Here is a 7,500-nt window from a genome sequence, read left to right on the forward strand (position 1 = left end):
TTACCGCAAACTCTAGAGATGGATGGGATAAACAACTAACCACTGCATTTTCCGTCGTTTCGCGGAACGCGAAATGGCATTTCTGAGACCCTAAATTTCAAGAAGAAGGGATTAACCATACCTCGGTTAGAGTTGGTATCTGGCCATATGGCAGTAAATCTCCTGTCAAATGTGAGTGAAGCTTTAGAAGGCCTTCCCGTAACCGTGAAGTACTGTTGGCTCGATAGCACCGTTGCTCTGCATTGGATAAGATGTCCAGGAGAGTACAAGCAGTTTGTGAGCAACAGAGTTCAGAAGATTCAAGCGCATTCTGATGTAGTGTGGCATCACGTGAGAACGTCAGACAACCCAGCTGATGTTGGAAGCCGTAGCGGAGAAGTGACCAACCATGCCTTGTGGTGGAACGCACCAGAGTGGTTGTCAGACAAAGCATGCTAGCCCCCTGACATAGTGACGAATACCACACAAGAATCATTGGCAGAAACTAAAGCAAAACGAGACATGCTAGCAGTAGCAGTAGCGGCGACAGATGAGCTGGACGACGTCCTTGAGAAGTTCAGCCAGTGGAAAGCAATCCGAGTGACCGCATGGATTTTTTGATTCACCCAGAATTCTCGCGCCATGAAGACCAAGAGGCTGGGGGGACCGTTAACTGCAGACGAAACAAAGAAAGCAGAGCTTTTTTGGGTGAAGCGAGCCCAGGAACAAGCTACTGCAGATGGGCGATACCAAGAAGACAAACTGCAGCTGAACCTACAGCCAAACAGAGATGGAGTACTGGAATGCTCTACCCGATATTCCTACCAGATGGACAACGGTACACAGAGAAGTTGGTGGCCCAGGCCCATGTGGCAGTGCTGCACGGGGGAGTTGGGAGCACGATGGCAAAAGTGCGAGAGTACTACTGGGTGCCACAGCTGAGAAGGTTAACTGAAAAGATCGTAAAGTGTTGCCATGGATGTCGGCGGTTCAGGGCACAGGCCTATACCTCTCCTCCACCAGGGAACCTTCCAAGGGATCGCACAGTGGGCCAAACACCCTTCCAAGTCATTGGAGTGGACCTTGCGGGACCAATGAAGTACCGGAAGAAACCAAAAACTGAAGGAAAGGCATATATCCTGCTGTACGCCTGCAGCCTTACACGTGCCGTGTATGTAGACCTTGTGTCAAACCTTGAGACCACCGAGTTCATCAGAAGCTTGAAGTGCTTCATTGCCCGACGTGGGAGACCGCAGCGGATCTACTCCGACAATGGCAAAACCTTCGTCAGTGCGTCCAAATGGATTGCAAGTAATGAAAGATGAGAGGATCTATGGGTTCCTCACGCAGCAAGGGATCGAGTGGAAATTCAATCTCAGTCATGCGCCATGGAGGGGCGGCCAGTTCGAAAGATTGATCGGACTGGTTAAAGGATCCCTGTACAAGTCTATCAGGAATGGATTGCTGTAGTGGCGAGAACTCCAAGAAGTGCTGCTAGATGTGGAAGTTGCCCTCAACAACAGGCCACTAGATTATGTGGAGGATGACATCGAGCTGCCTATCCTTACTCCAAGTTCTCTGTTGCACATGCAACCGAACGCACTGCCAGAGTTGGAGCCAAATCACATCCAAGACTATGACCTCCGAAAGCGTGCAAAGTACTTGGGCAAGCGTAAAGATGTAGTGTGGTCCCGCTGGACCAAAGAATACCTGAGGGGGCTCCGGGAGAGACAGTACCCATCCAGCGGAAGGGAATGTGGTTATCATCAAATCCGATGAGAAGAATCGTGCTCAGTGGAAGTTGGGAGTGGTGATCGACTTGATAACCGGCCGAGATGGAGTGATCCGAGGAGCAAAGGTACGCACTCCCAAGTCAGTCATTGAACACCCAGCGAAGCATTTATATCCACTTGAACTTACCTGCGACATGACAACAGCACCAGCAGCTCTGAACCCTACTGTGTCAGCCTTTAGACCACGGAGAAACGCTGCGGTTGCGGCCAGAACTCGTATCCAGGAACTTGCACAAATGGATGATGAAAACTAGAGAGACCATTTTATTTTTCGTTTATTGTGATTTTCATTTTTTGCATTGTTAACTGATCAGATTAAGATAGCCTCTAAGACATTTGCTCTCCCGAGACAAATGGGGGGAGAGTGTTGGAAAATGGACTGCGTGGCTGTCACGCTGTGAAAGTGAACTTTGTTCCCTTTGTTCTCGTTGCTTGGTGAATAAGCTGCAATTACGTGATGTAAGTTTAGGATTTCAAAACCATGTGCGAATCGACGTGTGATCTAGCAATTGTGATTTTCCTTCGAGTTGAGACATTAAAATTGTGAAGTGATTCGAGTCTGTTAGTAGTTTAACGTGAATATTATCGGGAAAATCTCTTGTGTTAGAAGCAATTCGGAAGATTCCTGACAATGTGGTCATGACATCAACCACCAGTGAGAAAGTAATTGACAATGTAGAAGATAATTGTAGCAACAATGGTCTTCCCTTAACATTGAAGTCAGACGATGAACCTCAATTCAGCTCAAATGAATGCCAGGAATACCATAAGCAGAATGGCATTATGCCCCTTGAAACAGGGCTGTCATTAAGGGCCAGGGGCCGGGGATTTTCCCCGGCTACTATGAGCACTACCCCCAGCTTCTTTAAATACTGTAGAACCAAAAATAGCTTCGAAAAAGTCTACATTGAAAATGAAATATCTATGGAAGAAAATGAGAAAAACTTGAAATTTCTGGAACATGAAAAACCTCTGCTTTACAATAAATGTAAGTTGGAATTCATCCACAAAAAGTTTAAAACCCTTCAAGAGGTTTCCGTTGTCAAAGTCAACGTCAATGTAGGCGCACAACTCTCAATTTTCAATTTCAATATGTCAAGAACTGAGGCAGAAGAAACTCGAGACCCTTTTTTACGAGTGCAGCCTCAAGTTAATCGAGTCAAACAAATGTAGACCCCAATATCTGCCCATTTAAGTATGATCATTCAGACTCTTGTTTCTTCCTTTCCTATTTCTATCGAGCAGAAATGCATCGCGCCGAGCAGTCAGGAAAGACAGAAGTGTCATTTTTCACTTCACACGTATATTTCACTGTAATACGTCTGCGCTCGCGGGCTAACAGAGGGGCACGCAAAATTTCGGCATGGAATGTTCTGGTGGCGCAATGTTCGTGTTCAAATTATTATAATTGGGAAAAAACCATGCTAAAAAAATCAAGGGCAGCCTGCAACTTGCAACTCTTTTCCTTTGAACAAAGCTGGGGATTTTAGGACACCAATCTTATATCCAAATATAAATATCCATGGACAAAAATAAGATCGAAGCTGCACGCACGGAAAAATGTGAGCTAGTTGTTACATCCAAAAAACCTCAGCTCTTAACCAGAGTAAAATGCTTCAAGGTCATGAGTTTCTGGTCAAAATTAACTCATAACTTCAGAATTTGTATGATCATGTATGTTTTCGCTTTTGCATTTGGTTTGCTGTTAACTACGATGTTTGACCCAACAATCGGCATTCACTTTACAATGGTTCATCTCATGTGAAGTGCCATGCCATGAAGTTGCATGGCGGCCAGGTCCTAACACAAGATCAGTTTTGAAAAATTATCTTGACATGGCTGATAACTGAGAAGTGTGTCAAATACAAAGAAACAGCAATTTTACTTTGTCTTCGTTTATGAACTCTGAATAACCAAAACGATACAAGAAGTGTGTACAATTAAAAAGGCACACAAGCTTAGAAAACTTAATGCAAACAAAGTGTTAACATAGCCAAAGTTAAAACTCAAATTCTGGCCGCTATGTTGATGTGTTTCTGCTAAAAAACCAACATAATGTCTCCATACTAAACTCTTTCAATTTTGATGGCACATTTTGATGAAAAAAACCCCTTTTATGGAATACCACAAATCTCTGAGACTTGAACAGGCTTGGTTGTTTTAACTGCTCTAATTCTAAATTATTGATTTATTTACTTATTTATTAGCGAAAGCGACAATCAATTACGAAAACAAAAATAGACCCATTTATGAATAACCACATAATATGTGGCTGCTTGTCAAATGCGCAATAAGTCACATGAAAGGTCCATTTTGTCATCAAGAGAATCATTTCTGAGTCTTAGAAAAAGCCAAAAGTCATGATTCGTGAGTTTTTTGTTCAGAATCAGCCTAAGCTTCTTGACCAATAGAGTAGCAGCATAAAAAGCACAAAGCTTCACATTATTTCTCATAAAAACCCTCACAAAATTAAACAGCTGAAGGCACGCATATATGGGATGAAATGCAGTCGAGTTATCTCAAATCAAAAATGCCAGGAGATACCATTCCGAATTCGGAATAAGCTTTTACTCAAATCAATAAAATAAAAAAAATACTGCTATACATGCACTACTGTTACAGTCTTTTTGAAGCTGCATGCATCCTTTGAAGAATGAGGAATACAAGATTACATGCTATTCATATGCCAACAAGTGGATGCATATTGATTTCTAAAATTGACACTTGCAGATTTGCCTCAATTTAAGCTTAAAACCCTAAGCACTTACCGGTACATGTATTACTTTCAATTCTTCGTTCATTCAACAGGGATAATTAAATCATACATGTATCACAGGTGTATGGCAAAAGGGTGTCTTTTACATATTAAATAATGGCAGTGATCATTTTCACTGTAACCCACAAACATAACATAATTTACAGCACAAATTATACGTAATCAGAGCTTGTTTGCATTGTGTGCATGACTACATTGTATACAATAAAGCTTTAAGTAATGATGAGCAACTTACCACTGTTGGTCCTGAAACAGACTGACGCTCTTTTGTGTGAGCTCAAGCAGTGGCTTCGTCAAGGGAAAGAACTCTGCAATGGTGATTTGATGAGGTTGTTACACTTGTCTATCAAAATTAGTCTCTGAATAAATACTTCTATAAGGTTTGACTCTCCTAACAAAAATCATTTACCGGTAAACCCACACACATCACAATGCAGACAAAACATCGTAACTGAGGAGTACAGCTGCACCTCTTAAGAGATAGATGTACAGTAACTGTACACATGGTGTAAAATTATTCCCACCCATCCCTTGGTAGTGTTCTAAGTATCTTATTCTGAAGTGGATAGTCGTAGTGGAAAATACCACCCATTCACTTGAAATGTTGTTAAGTATATTCTAAAGCAGATATGGTGATACGCAGTAAAATAGCTTAAATATCAATTAAAGTATACAAATAGTCAAGTAGTTGGATACACAGACACATAACGTCATGTCCTTAAGTGAAAGTGTTTATACACACCTCAAAGAGTATTTGCACCGAAATCAGAAAATGCACCAAGTAATATTTACTGATCAGTTTTGTCAAGAGTCACAAGAGGATCAGAAGGGGTACTCTAAGTAGATGGGTTAAGATTGCACTGGATGCTGCTGGCATAAACACAATGCAGTTCAATCCACATAGCACCAGACCAGTGTCCACTACTGCAGCTAGAGGGAATTCAGTCAGCTTGCAAGACATTCTTAATACAGCTGCTTGGTCTTTTATGACCACATTTTCTCGTTTTATGATACATGTAAGCCTATTGTTAGAGCAACAGTTTGCAACAGGTGCTATTAATGTTACTGTTATGAAATAACTTATTGTTGTCTGTAAGGGATGACATGGTAATAAACCTGTGTACAGTATGTTGTGGAGTTTGACTTCATGGGGGTGTTGCTTTGAAAATTTCTCACGTAAGCCACAGGCCACAGGCCGCAGGTAAGGACGTAGAATTTAAAAATTAAAAGAGACTTAACTGTAAGGTGAAGTTTGATTGGAATTCTGCCGACTTACAGCTGTGCCTTTAGACAATTATTGGATGAGGTTTTTGTGATAACCAGAATAATCAAGGTCGAGGTAGGGGTTATCAGTCGAAGCCCAAGGCTGAGGCTGATAAACCTTACCCAGAGCTTGATTATTCTGGATATAACAAAAACCGAATCTAATAATTGTTTTATGATACATTGAACCGAGCAAACCTGGAAGTCATGTTTTTGCTTCTTCACTGAAGGCAAGCAACACAAACTGCGTGAACTTGACATGATTACCCTAAAATGTCATGCACCGCGGTCATACACAACATGATTACCCGTGACCTTAAGTGTCCTTGACATGATTATAATTGTATAATCTGCAGCTAGATGACGTCCCAGGCACTGATTTCGAAAATTCATTGTACGCTTTCGGCCAATCAGAAAAGAGATAGTGAGTTGAATGTATAATAAGAGGGATTACATGCAGTGTCCGAAATTTACTATTTAATTGGTGGAGGCACCAGGTGCCGATTTAAAAAAAAATTCAGTCGCCAGATGCAAAAGTTTCATCGCAAAAAGTGTCCATAATTTTTTGTTTTTCATCATAGACGGAAAAAATGAATTTCTTAAACACATTTTAAAGCAGAGCTTCAAGTATTCGTATTTCCTACTTTCCGAATGATCAAAAAAGGGTCAGAGACTACACTTAGACCTTTCAATGCGTTTCCATTGAAACAAATTGAAAGGTGTCGAAGTTTGAAGATTGGACATAACACCTGTTTCATTAGGCATGTACTTACCCAGTACAAAAGGCAGGCTAGCATAAATTACTAGTGTTACTCACAAATGATTGACTGTGGCATACCGGGTGAAAGGAACACTGATATAAGTTTTGTAGTTGCTACAACAAGTTGCAAAATTGTCAAGACACTTTCATTAAAAAACACCTTTTCTAACCTTAATACCTGCCGTATCTAGAATTTAAACCTTTCCCACTTCCCCTCCCCTCTCCCCCTTTTAATGTTGACTGTTTAAGTTTTCAACATATTTTTTGTGTTGCTAGCAACACTGATAAGAGGGGGAGGGGGGAGGGGGGCTGCAGTGTGAGAGATAATAGGTAAATTAATAGCGCCCCAAGAAGGTGAAGTGTCTCCAATATTTTTGCAACTTGTTGTTTGATTGATTCCAATAATTTTGCCAGTCCGGATTTGAATCCTATAGGGAAAATTTTCAACGTAGAAAAGCAGGAACTAAAGAAACAATTGTTAGATATTGTATAAGCTCTGAAACATTTCAGAAGTTTGCACGCAAAGTCCAAAGCCCTCTTGCACCAAACACAAAAGGATATTAATTATTGACATAACGATGACATCGATTTTCAAGTGTTTGGACTTATCATCGCTAACAGGGTGGGTCATGACCACTGCCACGAGCACGGACGTGGGTTCAATTCCCACCCTGGTCAGAGTTTTTCTCTGTCATTGTGTGGGCCCATTTCCATTATTAGTAGGGCAAACGCTCACATGGTTCATATGGGGTACAAAACTAGCCCTTCACATTACACTCTAATCAGTTATGTCTGTTCAAATATAAGTGCTACATGGCTAACGTTTGCAACACTGTAATCCTTCCTTGTATTTGTACATGTTCATTGCCGTGACTTTAACATCTTCAGTTCCCACGGCCCTACTCCCGTCTGACCTTGTAGCTCAGTCG

General features: G+C 41.4%; 1 protein-coding gene across 3 annotated transcripts in view; it reads right to left on the reverse strand.

Moving 5' to 3' along the window:
• LOC138024324 (tetratricopeptide repeat protein 28-like) overlaps positions 1-7,500 on the reverse strand; it is a 39,685-nt gene that overhangs the window by 22,603 nt on the left and 9,582 nt on the right. For all 3 annotated transcript variants that reach the window (XM_068871486.1, XM_068871484.1, XM_068871485.1), the window contains exon 4: positions 4,784-4,856. The gene's annotated coding sequence lies outside the window, so the exon portion shown is untranslated. The remainder of the gene's footprint in view (positions 1-4,783; positions 4,857-7,500) is intronic.

Source organism: Montipora capricornis, chromosome 11 (assembly GCF_036669925.1).
Source record: "Montipora capricornis isolate CH-2021 chromosome 11, ASM3666992v2, whole genome shotgun sequence".
In the NCBI taxonomy this organism is placed as follows: Eukaryota; Metazoa; Cnidaria; class Anthozoa; order Scleractinia; family Acroporidae; genus Montipora; species Montipora capricornis.